The sequence below is a fragment of the Sturnira hondurensis genome, unplaced genomic scaffold (genome assembly GCF_014824575.4).
Source record: "Sturnira hondurensis isolate 20B ecotype Veracruz unplaced genomic scaffold, ASM1482457v3 Scaffold0018728, whole genome shotgun sequence".
In the NCBI taxonomy this organism is placed as follows: domain Eukaryota; kingdom Metazoa; phylum Chordata; class Mammalia; order Chiroptera; family Phyllostomidae; genus Sturnira; species Sturnira hondurensis.
The window spans coordinates 17,236,240-17,254,536 of NW_028091359.1; the positions used below are offsets into that span (position 1 = coordinate 17,236,240).

Here is an 18,297-nt window from a genome sequence, read left to right on the forward strand (position 1 = left end):
TTTCAACTAGTTTAGCCTTCATATGTTCCTCTAATTTGTGACTATAATCAACCAGTTCTGTGAGCATCCTGATAAACAGTGTCTTGAATTGTGCTTCTGAGAGGCTGGCAATTTCTTGGTCGCTTAGAGTTATTGGCTCTGGGACTTTGAGTTCTTCTTGTGCCATCTTTTGGGCTGTTCGTGCCTTTTCTGTAGCAGGATCGGAGCCCTAAAGTGTTCACTAGAGCAGGGCAACTAAGTCTCTGGGTTGTGACGTTGTATGTGGGGGCGGGGTCAAAGAGGGACAATGGCTTTCCTCTGCCGCCGGCCCCCACCGGCACCGCAGCCACCACCGTCACCAGGCCCACGAGTTTCATTCCACTGCACGCGAGTGTGCCACCGCCGTCAGCCCTCTGCCACTGGGTTCACCCCCCGGGGGCTGCGTGGTCCATCTCACTGTGCACACATGTGCGACCGTGGTCAGTCTGCCCCACACCCCGACTGGTTCCGGGCTGCCTGCGCTCCTAGGTCGGGGGATCTGTCCTGCCTGACCCTGCTCCACTGCTGGCTCCGCCTCTCTTACCATCCCGTTGGACTTCCGTATAATTCCGTTTTCTGGTCTTTGGGTGTGTCCTATTTCTCCAAACCTTTGTTGTATTCAAACTTGGTTGTGGGAGAAGACACAGTGTTTCCACCTATGCCTCCATCTTGGCAGAAGTTCCCTGTTCTTTTTTATTTTTATTTTTCATTTTTTGGTTTTCATTTTATTTTAGTTATAAAACAATTGACAAAACGCAAAGTGTAAAAAATCACACACAAACACAGTAAGTTTGTATTCTTTCTTTTGTTGCAGAAAATAAATAATGGGCACATAGTCCATATGCTTGTCTATAAAGGCGTTTCCAAAAATGTCATTACCTGGATTCAACAGTATAGATTTATTGGCTTTTCGATTGCAGGTGTTATACAGTGGACCATTTTATTTGATTAAATTTGGTAAGCATTTGGACTCCAACGATTTTGGAAAAAGGCTGTTTATGAGTTGAAAAAATCTCACTCCAAGTTATATTTTAAATAAACTAAAAACAATAAGGTCTTAACTTATTTTATTAAGAGGAGAACATAGGTTTTTGTTTTTAAAAGATTTTATTTATTTATTTTTAGAGAATGCGAAGGGAGGAAGAGAAGGAGAGAAACATCAGTGTGTGGTTGCCTCTTGTACTCCCCAACCAGTGACCTGGCCTGTAACCCAGGCTCATGCACTGAACTGGGAATCAAACCAACGACCCTTTGGTTCACAGGCCAGTGCTCAACCACTGAGCCACACCAGCCAGAGCCATAGTTTTTTTTGTTTGTTTGTTCTTATAAAAATTGCTGCAAAACCTCACAAACATCCTAATCAACATAAAAAATTGCTCTATCTTCATAGTAATTAACAAGAAAGGAACAAAACATACACAGCCCTTGGGAAATACATAAAATCAGGCATGGTCTCTCCCAGTACTCCTTCTCACGTTTCCAGTTTGGCCCTTGGAAGTTTCAGAAAGGACAGCTCTTCCGTCATCTAAGCCTATGTTTCTGAAAAAGTAGGACGTGGAATCACCATTTTGAATCCAACAGATGGCTTCTAAAAGGATCATGCTGATATCCACTGTCTTAATTTTGGGGCACTGGAGCTTGGGATTTCATGTGGAATTGTTTTGGTAGCCACCACCTTCACTGATGAGAGACTCCTCAATCAGTCAGGGAGCATCTGAAGACAGCAAGCTGTGAGTCACCATCACAAAGATCTTGTATGTACCTCTTTCCTTCAGGGTCTCTCCTGCAGCCAGAAAGCTGTCAACACCACTGACGGTGTCATCCACAATGATAGCAATCCTTCCACATTGCCCACCACTGTGACTGGGGGCTTTTCTTTAGGAATCAGCAGGCGGATTTCCAGGCTGGGGTGGATGGCAGCCACACTCCTGACAATGGGCGGGGAATGCCATCCGTCCACCAAGTCCGACTTGGCATCCTAAGGTTCTCCACAAATCACCACAATGCCAGCCTTAGGCACTCCACAAATAACTTTGCTGAGGCTGGAGACTTGGCTAGATCTCTGCATTCCTATAATCCATGATCTCTTCTTCAATATACTGTAACAAGAAAGGAGATGCTCTTACACTATCAACAAGAAATATCAAAGAAGCCCTGAATTCTCTTCTGTGGTAAAGCCATAGTAATGACATGAGTTGGACCAGCTTTGCACATCATTGAAGCCAGCAACTAGAAACAACAGAGCTCTTTTTCTCATCTTGCACTGTTTGCTGTAAGGGAAGTAGGGGATTGCACCAGTAATGCTTTTGGCACAAGAGGTCTTACACGCATACAGCATAACCAAGCACTCATGATGGAGGTGTTCATGTCCTTTGAAACAGTTTGAATGATGAAAACATCTTTTCCCCTCACAGACTCTTGAATTCGTACTCTTGTTTCTGGCCCCGACCTCAGGCCCAGCCTAGCCACAGCTTTGGCTGCCTGCCAAAGGAAGAAAGGAGCCCCCAAGAGGCATCTCTGTGAGCAGAATTCTTGTTGTTCTGATCATTTATTTATTTTTTGCTTCCTTATGTTCCAAATCATTTATTCGATTCTCAGCTTCAACCACTGTACTGTCATTTCCCTGTAAATTATTCTTTATTTTAGTTAGTGTATCCTTTGTTTCTGACTTGATCTTTTTTATGCTGTTGAGGTCCTCACTAAATTTCTTGAGCATCCTTATAACTAGTGTTTTGAACTCTGCATCTAATAGTTTGCCTGCCTTTCTGTCTGGAAGAAAGCTGTCCCCTAGCTCTCACCTTAATGCCAAACACCAGTTTCTCCCTGTTTGCCACTGGTGCCTTTCAAGCTGCTACCGTGGTGCCGGAGCTCAGAGGAAGTGAGTGCAAGTAAGTCCATGTGTGGGTTCTTTAAGAGGAACTGCTTGGAATTCCAGAAAAATTTTTTCCACCAACTCAATCCCTGTTGGTTTTTGTAGCCAGAAGTTGTGGGGACTTATCTTCCTGGCACTGGAACTCTGGGTTGGGGGGCCTGGTGTGGTCTGGGATTCCTTGTTCCTGAGACATCCCTCCTGAATTTTTATCCACCACATGTGGATGTGGGACCAGCCTGTTCCACACCGGTGCCCTTCTACCAGTCTGGATGGATGTGGTTTCTTTAATTCCGCGGTTGTTAGACTTCCATTTGACTTGATTTCTTATAGTTCTGAGTGATGGTTGTAATTTTGATGTTGTTGTGTGAGGAGGCATGCCGTGTTTCCTATGATGCTATCTTGACTGGAAAATAGGAAAGTTTTTTTAATTTTACAGAGCTCTTTGTTTTATGTGGTGTTAAAAAAATATGTTGACCTGTAGCCCAAGGCTGTCATTCAAATGGACCTCCGTCTCTCCAGCTCCAGGCTCTCTCTCTCTCTCTCTCTCTCTCAGGGTCTGGGGAGCACTGCCTGACCACTCCAGGCAGTCATGCAGAGGAAACCCTGTCTGCGAGGAACTCCCCAGCTCATGCCTCCATGTGCTGCTCTCAGAGCAAGAGTGGAAGCAGTCCAGTACCCATGTGTCAGGCTGCCCTGGGTCATAGCATCCCAAGGGTTGGAGTCTGGCAGGGCATGCATCCCAGCGTGGGACCCTGCTTCCGGGGAGCTGGCTTCCCACCATGCCAGGCCTAAGCCCTGAGTGGTCCTGGTGTCTACTCCTCCTGCCCGTGAGGGGGAAAGCAAGAAAGCCCGAGAAGCCAAAAGGCCAAACAGTCAAGAGACCAAGGAACCAAGAGCCAAGAAACCTAGTTTTTAAATTTATATGTGTGTGTGTATGCTATACATATATATGAGAATGTTGTATACAATATATATTATTATGTATATGTGTGTGTGTGTACACACACATATTTCTATCTATTTTCTTTTTATTTCTATCTCTTATTTATTTATTTATTTAATATACTACCTCGTTTATTCTCACAACATACCTATGGTGTAGGGAAGGGTAGGGACTATCCCTGTTTTACAGAGGAGGAAGTTGAGGCACAGAGAGGTCAAGTTACTTGCCCAAGGTCACAGACAGCAGCCAAGCTGAAATGGGACCCCAGAGCTGGCCCTTGGTTCACCCAGGGCCCCCTGCAACAAGTGCCATGCACCAGGCCATCCCCAGTGCTGTCGTTTACACCCAGGAGAGAGCAGCCCTCCTGAACTGAGCTCGCTGCAGGCTGGGCCTCGCCCTCCCATTGCTCTGCTCACCCTGCCTGCCCTGCAGGCCTGGGACATTGCAGTTCAGGGTTCATGGCACCCTGGGAGTAGGGCTGGGGGACAAGGGAGAGAGAAGGATGCTTGAGGTAAAAAAGATGAAGCAGTTTGGCTCAGTTGATTGGAGCATCGTCCCTTACACCAAAAGGTTGTGGATTCAATTCCCCAACAAGGCACATACTTAGGTTTCCAGTTCAATCCCTGGTCAGACGCATCTAGGAGGCAACCAATTCATGTTTCTCTCTCACATCAATGTCTTTCTTTCCTTCTTTCTTTCTTTCTTTCTTTCTTTCTTTCTTTCTTTCTTTCTTTCTTTCTTTCTTTCTCCTCCCCATTTCTCTCTCTCTAAGATCAATAAACATGTCCTGGTGTGAGAATTAAAAATCATAATTTTAAAAATAGAACAGAACAGAAAACTCAGAGGCTGGGCAGGTAAGTCCATGGCCAAGGTTGGGAGAGAGCAGTAGGGGATGGGAGAATAACAAAAAAAAGGGCAGCTTACATACTTGTACACATACTTAGATATGGTATTAATACATGTAAAAATATGTGCTCTTCACACACCCGCCTCCTGCTAAGTGCCCCAAGTGCCAGTGGTGGTGCTGGTGGGCATGGGTGAGCAGGTGGGACTTTGTGAAATATGCACTGTGAGGCCTACGTGCCTATCTACACACACTGCCGACACAGCACAGTCCCCTCAGGTACATACACAAGCTCAGCCAGGAACAGACAAAAGGGGACCCTCTCTAGAGTGTCCCCTCTAGGTCACTCTGAGTCATACTTTTTGCTGAGGAAGAAGGGGCTGGAGAAAAGAAAAAGGCAGGAGTCTGGTGGCTTTTATCTCATTTTGCCCCCAAAGACTTAAACCCAACCCATGTCAGGGAGGCGCATCACTTGCAACTGTGCGTAGGGCTGGTGGATCACAGAGTGAGGGCTGCTTCTGTGGAGAGGAACCTATATCTGTGTGTGTGCACCTGCGGGACTGTGTGTGAGCACTTCCCCAGGTAGGGATGTGTGTCTGTCTCTCTGTCCTCTGAGCTCTCAACCTCAAGGGCAGCTGAGAATCAGACAACTGCCAACCGGGATGGTGACCCCTGTGTGAGCTCTGACGGGAAAAAAGAAAGGAAAGAATGAAAATTCTGAGGTCAGAGCAGGGCTAGCTGGGAAAAGAAGGAAGGAAGTGGCAGGTGCCCAGGGCCCCCTGACAGGCCCCTGGATGGTGGTTGTCTTGTAAACAAGCTAGTTTAAGTTCTCATTAGATAGAACAAGTAAAAGATCAGTTTGGGCGTTCAGCCGGGCAGTTGCCAGTCTATCTAATCTACCACGGCCAGGAACTTTTATAGTTTTGCATAATTGTTGACTTTTTTGTGTGATGTCTGTATTACCCAAACCTGGGAGGGACCCCCAAAAAGCTAAATTGTGAGCTGTTGTATGTGTCAGTTTGAAAACTGGTTCAGGGTCTATAGACAGAATAACCACACTAAAGGTTAAGAAAATTTTTGTTCCATTTGCATTTAGTTTGCATGTATGTGTGTTTAATGACTTAAAATTGTTTGCTTCCTGCTTCCTGCTCTCAGAGCTGGGTCTGGGACTGGGGGACATAAGCCTCGATGCTGTCCACACTCCCTGTGACTGAATCCTGCCTCGCAGAAGCTGCCTGCTTGGCCGCAAGGAGTGTCTTGCAGACTCCCTGATGCTGCTTGTCCCTAGGGTCGGAGGACTTGCAGCGTCTCACTGTTGGCTTGGATTTGGTTGGCTTCTTTGGGACTGGAGGGGGTGGTTTCTTTTCTTTCTTCCTCTTCTCAGGGGTCCCCACTAGGTGCCAGTTATTGGGCTTGAGGTGGTAGAGTTCATCAAACTTCATGTTTGATGGACAGCTGTAGCAGATCCCAGACCCCTGCCAGGTCCTGGGCTGCTGGACTTGGGTTGGCGTCGGGGTTCAAATTTTGCTCACAGAGGTTCTGGAACTGCTGGAATCTCTGGGACACTGCCCACAGCTCTGAGGACATTTCCTAAGACTTCTTCAGAGAGGTTGTTCTCTTTGGTCTCCTTGTCCATCTGGCAGGACCAGTTTTCAGCTGCTTTGTTTCTGCCTGCAGTAGCTCTAAGAACCAGTAGCCATCTGCCCTCAGGCCCCGGCTGTGCTGGCTCTGCTGGGAAGCTGCAGATCTCAATCCAGGGGTCAGGTGGGGACAGCAACAATGTCCCTAGGATAGGGTCACTGTTGTCTCCACAGAAGAGGCAGTGCTTGATCTGGGCAATCGAGGGGGTAGCTGTGCCGATGGAGTTGGAGTGGAGGGTGCAGTCCAAAAGGCTCCTCTTGGATGACTTACAGCTCAGGTCATAGTCATCCTGGGTATCTGAGCTGGTGTCCCATCTGGAGGACATGCTGTGAGAGGGAATGCTATTTCTCCAGTCGTGCTCTACCTGAACCCCAGTGGACTGGAATTTGATGGCGGGACTGGGCTCCTCTTTTGGCACTGGCTGAATGCAGTCAACTTATATTGCTCAGCTGGTGTGCAGCAAGAGTTTTTAAAACATGCAGTCCCTGCCTGTTTAGTCAGGGGCATCTCTTTTCCCTCTGATTGTCAAATTAAAAAAATTACAGCAACCAACACGACAATAGCCGTCTGGTGTAAATGAATCAAAATTACACCTATTTTTGTCAGATTGGCAAAAAATACGTTTTTTGGTGTGCTGCAGAATTTTAGTAATTAGTTTATGTGTGCCGTCAGATGAAAAAGGTTGAAGATTACTGCTATAGCTGACAGTTTCCTTTTAGGGATGCTTCAGGGTGGGCTTTAGAGCTGGTCGGCATCCCTCGTCCACTCTTCAGAGCTGCAGGTTTTGGGAGTGGTTCTGGGTTCTTGGGGGCTGTGATGACTCTGCCCTATGTCACAGTGGGTGGTCAGGCACTATGTCCAGGGTGTCCCACAAGTTGCTCAGGCCCAACTGACTTACCACCTTGCTCTTGTGGTCCTGGCTGTCCAGGTAGGTGTCCTGAGAAGACCTGGTACTGCTCTGGACGGTGACTAAGATGAAGAGCTTTGTGAAGAGCTTTGACGAGGCGTTTGGAGCGGTTGGTGGTGGGGTGTCCTTATATGCCATCAGGCATGATGATCACAGAAGCCTGTGACTGTTGCTGAGAGTACTGGTGCTCAGGGGTGGGGAGAGCTACCTCTATATATTTTAAATCATGAGTTCACACTGATAATTCCACTTTTAGTATGACATTAAATGGCATTAGTGATCTTCTCCCTTCCCCTATGTGTAATTCTCACAGTGAAGATATCCTCAATATTTTCTTTTTTTTTAAAGATTTTATTTATTTATCTTTAGAGGGGAAGGGAAGGAGAGAGGGAGAGAAATATCAATGTATGGTTGCCTCTCGTGTGTCCCCTGCTGGGAACTGACCTGCAACCCAGGCATGTGCCCTGACTGGGAATCGAACCATGATCCTTTGGCTCACAGGCCCACACTCAATCCACTGAGCTACGCCAGCCAGGGCTATTTTCTTGGTGAATCAATTCCTTCCTATTCTCCAAAGTGATTAATTGCCTGTATCCATGATGCCTTCTCCCCAGGCAAACGCTCTCCTCTCCCCACTCACACTCCCACAACCTGCACCCAGTCGACACTGCCCTTCATCCCCTCTTCCCTGTGGATACTTACCTGCTCAGCCCCACCTAATGGTTTCTGGACTGAATTATTCAGAAACAGAGGGAGTCAGGAGGACAGGAAGGTAACCAAGAAGGCAGCAGCCAGGTAGTCAGGCAGGCTCATATATTTACCTCTGAATAAAACTTTCACATAAGGATATTTCAACCCAAAACAGAACTATAAGAGTGAGAAATGTTGGATGTTCTGACAAGCCAGTGGAGTTTATAGTTTAGAGGAAGCAAACCCTCATGACAAATTTTAAATGATAAGGTAAATATAAATACTTAGAATGTGTGAGGCTTTTCTCCTAAATATTTGTGTCCATAATTTTTAAATTAAAATAAACCACTTATTAAACCAACTAGAGCCTTGCTATTCAAGGTGTGATCCACCAGCATCTTCTGGGACCACGAAAGAAATAGTCTCAAGCCCCACCCTAGCCACACTGAATCAAAATCTGCCCTTAACAAGATCCCCCATGTGGTTCATCAGCACTTTTACTTTCAAAAATCACCAAGTTCAAACATTTATCAATTAGTAGCAAAAGTTGTCTTGGTCTCTCCTACAAAACGTAGGCAGTAAAAGTCCGTCTCCTCTAGCTAGCTCCAGAAGCTAGAGTGGAGATAAAAGTAGTATTTACTTTTAATACTTTTATAAATACTACCTCTGTCTCACCTTGTATAGAGTTACTAATATTTATTTACTTCCTTCTTCCCTTCTTGTCTGCCTTTCTCCCCTCCTCCCTTTCTTCTCCCATTTTTAAACATCTAGTTTCCCTAAATAGGTGGTAAACACCTTTAGATTAGAAACTATTTACCCTATAAGTTTACAGTTTAGTAGCCAGATACCAAAATGTCTAGCCAGTGATTTGCAAACTAACTTCTGAGAGAACTATATTTAAAGAGTACGCTGAAGTGAAACCTCAGTTAGATTGCCGTGCTTTGAAAATTAGCGTCAAATGAGAGAATCAAATTACATTCTATTATTTTTCTTACTGCAAACTATCAACAGTTCAGTTCTGAAATCAGAGAGACTTTGGTTAAGACGTCAGTCTATGACTTGCTGGCTGTGTAAACTTGAGGACATCTCTGAATTCCCCCTTCAATTTTGGGAATGGTTAAGCTCATGAGCTTTGGAAATAGAAAGCCTAACTTTGAATCTTGTTTCTTCCTCTTCTTAGCTGTGTAGACGTGGGCAAGCTATTTAACTTTTGATATTCAATGAAATACAGAGCTCCTTCAGAGATTTACCATAGGAAAATGTTTGTCAAGTACTTAACTCAATGCCTGGGCACAAAGTATGTATTTAATAATTGTCAACTCAATGTTCTTGTCTTGATTTTGAAATGAAGATAATTATATACAATAGGGGTTGTTGTGAGAGCTTAGATGAAATAGCACAGGGCCCAGAAAGTGTCTGGCAGAAAGTAAGTGCTCAGTAAATATTAGCTTTGATTGGCTCATAGGGTTGTTGTGAGGATCCAGTGGAATAAAACTGTGTGATACTCATGATCCTTATTTTCCCTGTAATTAGGGGGTAAGTCTCACCTCGGCTTTCAGAGAGTTTTGACTATCCTGTAACCTTCAATTTTTTAAGCCATTCTACATTGTACTTAATTCTTATGCTTATTACTTATTTATACACTAGGATGCTAGACAAGGCAGCAGCTGAGCATTTCCACTTGGATCTGGATGGGTACTGCTCCTCTGATCCTAAGATCCTGCCCCTGAAATGGCCAGCACCATCTGGTACTTTCCAGATGAGTGGCTGGATTTCAACTGCAAAAGGGAAAAAGGAAAGCAGGTGAGAAGAAGTGTTCCAAAATCTTCAAGATAAACAGCAAGGACTATGCCTGCCTAGGAAATAACTTCTTTAAAGACCATGCAAAGGATAAAAGGGAGAACAGTGGGAAGAGTAGCATCCAATTGCTATGGCAACTGGAATTTCGCAAATAAATACATCAACGCAGCTTGTTTCTGAAACAAACTGACCTGTTCTTTCTATTATTTAGTCCCTCTTCTGCTTCCTCATCCTCATTATGGACACCCATTCCTGTCATACTTTGGAATGAAAGGAAAAGTACTCCTTTTTGAGCCATATTATCCACCCCACCAAATAAGATAAAATCTAGCAATGCATTGTTCATACACACCCTGAGACAGGAAAGGTCCCTGTGATATATCAGGAGCTCCATCCCTTCATGTGAATCATCACCCGTGCTCCCAAGAGGTAAGGCAAGCCAGGGACCTCTAAAATCCTGACAGTCAAAGCGATAGATTTCTTGTGAGTCATCAGATTTCTCTAAGCTTTCTTTTCCCAGTGTGCTTGAGGGAAACGCTGCTCTAAATTATAGGGAATGTGGACAAGATTTGGGTCATTTATATTCATATTCAACTGACCCAGTTTGGACCCAGTGTCCCTGTCCAGCCTATGCTGTCACTGGTCTCCTGCACTATAGTCAAACACATCTACTTGTTCCTGGCACACACACTTCTGTGCCTTGGCTCCTGCCGTTCTCTTTGACTGGAATGTCCTCTCCCCTTCCCTCCATTTCCTCCTATTTTATCAAATCCTCATCTGTTTTTTTATATGTCTCAAATAAATAGCACCCCTTCTACAAAGCCTTCTCCGATTTCCACAGCTAGTGGAGATCTTGTTTTTCTTATTTGTGTTCTGGTATTTAGAGCTTTTGTGTGCATCTTTCATTCCCCCATGCCCTCAGAGAAGGGATTAAGTCCTTTGTATGTTCTCCTTGATTCCCCACAGCATTCCAAACTATAATGGCCTTTCAGTTACATGTATCCCTCCCCAACCAACTCATGATTTATAAGCTTTTTGATACTATGGGGTGTGTCTTGTTCCTTGCTACACACCCAGCACCTAGCTCATTGTTTGGCACATAGTTAGTGCTCGAGAAATATTGGTTGAAGTAATGAATGAAGTAGGTGCTTTGTTGGAAATGAAATAGATTAATTTGTATTAGGAAACTTTAAATTAGTGGGAAAAGTATAGTGCTGAGTAGTTATAAGTGCATGGAATTCATTCATTCACTAATCACTAGAGAACCAGGCAAATTAGAATCTTAACTTCATGGAGCTAATGTTTCACTAGGACATGCAGAGAATTAACAAACAAATAAATAAATTCAGATTGAGACAACTTTCATGAAGGAAATAAATAAGACAATAAAATAGAACCATTTAAAATACAAGGGGGACCCAAAAACCCAGAATTTATTTATAAAAAATTGTGTATCTATTCTTTTTTAATATATTCTATTGATAATGCCATTATAGTTGTCCCATTCCCCCACTTCATTCCCCTCCACCCTGCACACCCCCTCCCATCCACATTTGCCCCCTTTAGTTCATGTCCATGTGTCATAAGTTCTTCAGGTTCTACATTTCCCACACTACTCTTGCCTTCCCCCTATTTTCTCCCCACCTCTCCTCCTCCCACTCCCCTGTTGCTAAACTTCCATGTGATCCCCATTTCTGTGTCTCTGCTCCTGATCTAGCTGTCTGCTTAGTTTGCTCTTGTTTTGGGTGTGGTTGTTAATAACTGTGAGTTTGCTGTCCTTTCACTGTTCATATTTTTTATCTTCTTTTTCTTATATAAGTCCCTTTAGCATTTCATATAATAAGGGCTTGGTGATGATGAACTCCTTGATTTTGACCTTATCTGAGAAGAGCTTTATCTGCCCTTCCATTCTAAATGAAAGTTTTGCTGGATAGAGCAATCTTGGCTGTAGGTCTTTGGATTTCATGACTTGGAATACTTCTTTCCAGCCCCTTGTTGCCTACAAGGTCTCTTTTGAGAAATCAGCTGACAGTCTGATGGGTACTCCTTTGTAGGTGACTGTCCCCTTATCTCTTGCTGCTTCTAGGATTCTCTCCTTCATTTTAGACTTGGCTAATGTAATTATGATGTGCCTTGGTGTGTTCCTTCTTGGGTCCAACTTCTTTGGGACTCTCTGAGCTTCCTGGATTTCCTGGAAGTCTATTTCCTTTGCCAGATTGGGGAAGTTCTCCTTTATTATTTGTTCAAATAAGTTTTCCACTCGTGGCTGTTTCTTTCCCCCTTCTGGTACCCCTATAATCCGGATGTTGGAATGTTTAAACATGTCCTGAATGTTCGTAAGCCTCTCTTCATTTTTTGAATTGTTGTTTCTTTCTTCTTTTTTGTTTGGTTGTTTCTTTCTTCCTTCTGGTCCACTCCACTGATTTGAGTCCCAGTTTCTTTTCCATCACTATTGGGTCCCTGTGCATTTTCCTTAATTTCACTTAGTGTAGCCTTTATTTTTTCATCTAATTTGCAACCAAAATCAACCAGTTCTGTGAGCATCCTGATCACCAGTATTTTGAACTATGCATCTGATAGGTTGGCTATCTCTTGGTCACTTAAAAGTATTGGCTCTGGGGCTTTGATTTGTTCTTCTGATTGAGCCATTTTTGGTCAGGCTGTTCCTGTTATGTATGAGTGGCAGAGCCTTAGGTGTTCACCAGGGTGGGGCAACCCACATAGCTGGGTTGTGACGCTGTAGGTGGGGACGGAGTCAGAGAGGGAGCAATGGCGCTTGTTCCACTCTGGGATTTCAGTCCCTTCTGCCACATCCCACAAGCCAGCACCTTTTCAATCAGTCCTTTTAGGCTTCATTTCCCATCACTGGGGCCCTGGATTGTGCAGTCTGTCTTGCTGCCCATTTTTGCCTAGTTTATCTGTGCTCAAATGTGTAACTGCGGTCAGTCCTGCACTACCTGCACTCCCGAGTTGGCTGCCACTGCCTTTTCCTGCTGCCATCCCTTTCTGCTGGCTGCCGATTCCACCCCTCTTACCCATCTGATTGAATGGTTGTCAGATTTCCATACAGTTCAACTTTCTGTCTGTTCTGGTTGTGTTTTTTGTTTCTAAATCTTTGTTGTCCTTAATTTTGGTTGTGCGAGGAGGCACAGTGTTTCCACCTATGCCTCCATCTTGGCCAGAAGTGTGTGTATCTATTCTTACATGTTTAAACTTTAGTCACCTATAGAATATTCTCCATTTGATACAATACACCTATCAAGACATATTTTCCACTGCTCAAAACATTTTTTGAAGTCATCGATTTTGATGCCTTTTAGTGCTCCTGCCATTTTTTTTGTTTCACCTCTTCCACATCAGCAAAACGTTTCCTTTCAAGGACTTTTTTCATTGAGGAAACAAAGAAAAAAGTCATTCCAGGCCAGATCGGATGAATAAGGAGAGTGAGGCACAGGGGTCATTCTGGTTTTGGTCAAAAACTGCTCAATACTCAGCATGGTGTGGGGAGGTGTACTTGTAAATTGTCCATCGTGAAATGGGAAAATTCATTGAGTTTTCTAAAAAAAATTCACTGAAGCCAAACACAACCTCTCACAACAACACCAGCTGGTACACTGACATAGATGGGTTCTTAGAACAGTCACCTAGTGGGGGAAGCCTGTACTACAAGGGACTCTCCCTCCAAAAGATAATTTCGGTTTTCTGGGTCCCCCTTCATAGGTATTATTTCAAGTGTTATTTGTAGGATTTCTCAGTCTCTGTATTCTTGTCATTTTAATTTTTCTTGCAGGAGGTGACCCCGTGCATTATAGGATATTTAATAGCATCTCTGGCCTCTGTCCACTAGATGCTAGTTATACATAACCCCTCTTGTTGTGATGATCAAAAATGTATTTAGACATTACCAACTCTCTTGGTGGGGGCACAAAAGTACTCCCAATTGAGAACCACTGTGTTAAAGTAACAAACATCTCTTTTAGTTGTGACATGAACTGAGACCTGAAAAGCAGTACAAAAAGAAACCTTCAAAACTAGTGAAGTATATTCCAGGTGGGAAAGTAGACTAAAGCACCAAAAACAAACACAAAAATACAAACAAATTCCTTCCCCCCCACCCCAACCCACAAAACTATAGTAGTTGACAATAATGAGTGTGGAGGGAAATGATACATAATGTGATTAAAGAGGAAGTCAAGGGCTCAATATGAAGTTGTCATATAAGGAAGCTTAGATTGCATTTTAAAGCAATTGAGGCCACTAAGGATATTAAGCAGAGATGTAACATGCTCTAATTCAAGTTTCTAAAGATTACTCTGACTATAATGTGGGTTGGGCAAGAGTAGATGCAAAGAGACCAATGAACGGGCTGTTGGAAGAATCCAGGTGAAAAATGATGAGGCTTTAGTCTGGGGTAATAGCAATGGTAATGGAAATAAGTGAACAGATTCATGATATCAAAGAAGTAAAAGACAAATACTACCACATGAAAATAAACACAACCCGCTCAGAACAGAAACCCGCTCAGAACCTATAAAGTGGTAAACTAAGTTTCTTTCTCTGCCTCTCATAGGTCTGCATTGTCTATTGTCTCCATTTTCTATGCAGATGAGTTTCTGTGCATCTACAAATTTTAGCCTGCACATGGTTTTGATTTACTGTGTCCTAGCTTCTATAGACTTTTTTTGTTCAAGCACCTACCATTTACTAATTGCCTCATTCTCTCAGCTTCTCAACTCCAAATTGCTTTGGAAGTAATCTTATTGGTCTAGTTTGTGTAACATTGCCCTCTTTTCTGGGGGGCATGGAAAGAACAAGTTCACTAAAAACGGAAAACGAGTGAGAAGACGGTTGGCACATCTACTGGAGATAGCAGGTTTTTAAAAAAAATCTGTGCTAATTTTTAGAGGTATACTTTTAAAAGATTTTATTTATTTATTTTTAGAGAGGAGAAGGGAGGGAGAGAGAGGGAGAAAAACATCAATGGGTGGTTGCCTCTAGAGCGCCCCCTACTGGGACCTGGCCTGCAACCCAGGCATGTGCCTCGACTGGGAATTGAACCGCTAACCCTTCGTTCGCAGTCCAGCAGTCAATCTACTGAGCAATACCAGCCAGAGCTAAAGATATTTTTAAATTGTAGTAAAATACATATAGCAAAAATACATATAATACATATGTAGTAAAATACATACATACACATATACATATAACACAAATTTTCCCGTTTAACCATTTTTAGGTGTAAAATTCATTGTAATTAAGCATATTCACAATGTTATGCAGCCATCACTGACATGCATTTCCAGAACTTTTTCATCATCCCAAACTGGGCCTCTGTAGCCATTAAATGATAATACCTCTTTCTCCCCTTCCCTCCGCCCCTAGTAACCTTTAGTATACTTTCTGTCTCTTTACACACCCTACGTGCCTCATATGAGTGGAATCATGTAGTATATCTGTTCTGTAGTGGCTGGTTTATTTCATTTAGCATCATGTCCTCAAGTTCATTCATGTTGCAGCATGTATCAGAATTTCACTCTTTTTTTCAAGCTAAAGGTTTCATAGTATGTCATATTACATTTTATTTATCTCNTAGTCAATCTACTGAGCAATACCAGCCAGAGCTAAAGATATTTTTAAATTGTAGTAAAATACATATAGCAAAAATACATATAATACATATGTAGTAAAATACATACATACACATATACATATAACACAAATTTTCCCGTTTAACCATTTTTAGGTGTAAAATTCATTGTAATTAAGCATATTCGCAATGTTATGCAGCCATCACTGACATGCATTTCCAGAACTTTTTCATCATCCCAAACTGGACCTCTGTAGCCATTAAATGATAATACCTCTTTCTCCCCTTCCCTCCGCCCCTAGTAACCTTTAGTATACTTTCTGTCTCTTTACACACCCTACTTGCCTCATATGAGTGGAATCATGTAGTATATCTGTTCTGTAGTGGCTGGTTTATTTCATTTAGCATCATGTCCTCAAGTTCATTCATGTTGCAGCAGGTATCAGAATTTCACTCTTTTTTTCAAGCTAAAGGTTTCATAGTATGTCATATTACATTTTATTTATCTCTTCATCTTTTAGTGGAATTTGGATTGTTTCCAATTTTTGGCTATTTTGAATACTGCTGCTATGAACATGGGTGTACAAATACCTGTTAGAGTCCTTGTTTTAAATTCTTTTTGGGTACACACCTAAAAGTGGAACTGTTGCACCATCTGATAATTCTAAGTTTAATTTTTTAAGGAACTGCCAAACTTTTCCATGGTGGTTATACTATATTTTATTCTCACAAGTAATGCACTAATAATTATTGTTTTCTTTTTTCTTTCTTTTTATAATAGCCATTCTGGGGGTGAAATGGGACATTGTGCCTATGTTTTTTTTAAGAAATAGACATTTCTTAAAAAAATAGGTAGGAAGGTAGAAAATCTAAGCTGCCATAGGTCTGTCACTAGTAAGGAAGTTTAGAGTCCTTCAAAAGATGAGAGGGAGAAAAAGGTCTTAGAAACTTAGGTGTCTGAGCCAAGAAAGTAATTTAAACTGCGAAAAAAATGAGGACTAAAGTCATTGTAAAGAAACTATTAGGATTAGTAAAAATATAATTTCCAGAAGGATATTAAGACTATTGATAACCATGTTTTAACTAGAAGTAAGTTTGAAGAGAAGAAGAAGTTAAGTTCAATTTAGAACAAGGGACCAGAAATCATAAAATACTTGGAATAACCACTTAGTGGAGAGAACGGGATGGCAAATGGGCAAATATTTTTGATTTCTAAATTCATGAAGAAGATCTTAGTTGTATTTTTGGAATATGATTTTGCCTGCTTTTTATTGAGATACTTGTCATATGACATTATATTAGTTTCAGGTGTACAGCATAATGATTCAATATTTGTATATATTGAAAATAATGACCACAATATGTCTGATTAACATCCAATACCACGGAATTACATTTTTTTCTTGTGATGAGAACTTTTAGGATTTATTCTTTTAGCTACATACAAAACAATATTATTAACTATAGTCACCATGTTTCATATTACATGCCAGGACTTACTTATTTTGGAACTATGAGTCAGTTCTTTGTGGGGGGGATTTGTTTTGTTTTTGCTTTTTTATAGAGTCTGCATGTAAGTGAGATGATGCAGTATTTGTCTTTCTCTGTCTCACCTATTTCACTTAAGACCCAAGGGCTATCCATTTTGTTGCAAATGGCAACATTTCCTGCCATTTTTTATAACTGAATAATATTTTATTGTGTGTGTATGTATACAAATACACACACACCTATGTACATACAGAGTCTGGCACAAATAATGCCCCCTTTTTATTACAAAATTTTTTATTACAAAATTATAAGCAGGTAATTCTATAACATAACAATATCATACTCAAGCACACCAGATGACATTTTAGGTAAGCTGTTCCCATTGCTGTCCATCTCATGCGAGACATTCACATACCCCACCAATCACACTCAAGCAGGCATTACTTCTGCCGGATGCCGTATATATATAATACAGGTGGAGCTAAAGTAGGTTTACAATTGTGAGTACGTGAAACAAGAGTTTATTCTCATATTATTTATTAATAATTTTATTATTTTTCATACACATAACTGTAAACTTACTTTTGCCCCACCCTGTATGTGCATGTACTCCTTTTCATTTATCCATCTATCCATCAGCAGATAGTTAGTTTGCTTCCGTGTCTTGACTATGGTAAATAACGCCACAATAAACAAGGGGACACAGATATCTTTTGATTTAGTGGTTTTGTTTTCTTCTGATAAATATTCAAAAGTGGATTTGCTGGATCATATGGTTCTATTTTTAATTTTCTGGAGATCCTCCATACTGTTTTCCACAGCGGCTGCACCAGTCTGCATTCCCACCCACAGAGCCCTAGGGCTCCCTTTTCCTCACATCCTCTCCAACACTTGTTCTTTTTTTTTCTTTTTGATGACAGCCATTCTAATGGGAGTGAGGTGATAGCTCACTGTGGTTTTGATTTTCATTTCCCTGATGATTAATGATGTTGAGCACTTTTTCGTGTACCTGTTGGCCATCTGTATGTCTTTGGAAAATGTGTATTTAGATCCTTCGCTCATTTTAAAATTAAATTGGTTTTTTGCTCTTTAATTGTATGAGTGCTTTATATATTTTGGATATTAACCCTTTATCCGATATATGATTTGCAAATATTCTCTCCTATTCCTTAGGTAGTTTTTTGATATTGTTGATGGTTGCCTTCACTGTGCAAAGGTTTTTTTAAAATTTGATGTAGTTCTACTTATTTATTTTTTGCCTTTATTTTTAGTATGAAATCCAAAACTCAATGCCATCACTGATGTCAAGAAGCTTATCACCTATATTTTATTATAGCAGTTTTACGTTTTGAATATGTCTTATATTCAAATCTTTAATCTGTTTTGAGTTAATTTTTTGTATGTGGTCTACGATATCAGTCCAGGTTTATTCTTTTGTATGTGTTTGTCCAGTTTTCCCAGCACTATTTGTTGAACAGACTGTCCTTTTCCCCTTGTGCATTCT

The 18,297-nt window shown here is 41.8% G+C and overlaps 2 pseudogenes; both read right to left on the bottom strand.

The window, feature by feature from the left end:
- Positions 1 to 1,460: 1,460 nt before the first annotated feature.
- On the bottom strand, positions 1,461 to 4,276 carry LOC119003585 (phosphoribosyl pyrophosphate synthase-associated protein 2-like; annotated as a pseudogene).
- Positions 4,277 to 5,828: 1,552 nt separating this feature from the next.
- The window catches only part of LOC119003586 (disks large-associated protein 4-like), a 37,597-nt pseudogene continuing 25,128 nt past the window's right edge, over positions 5,829 to 18,297 (bottom strand).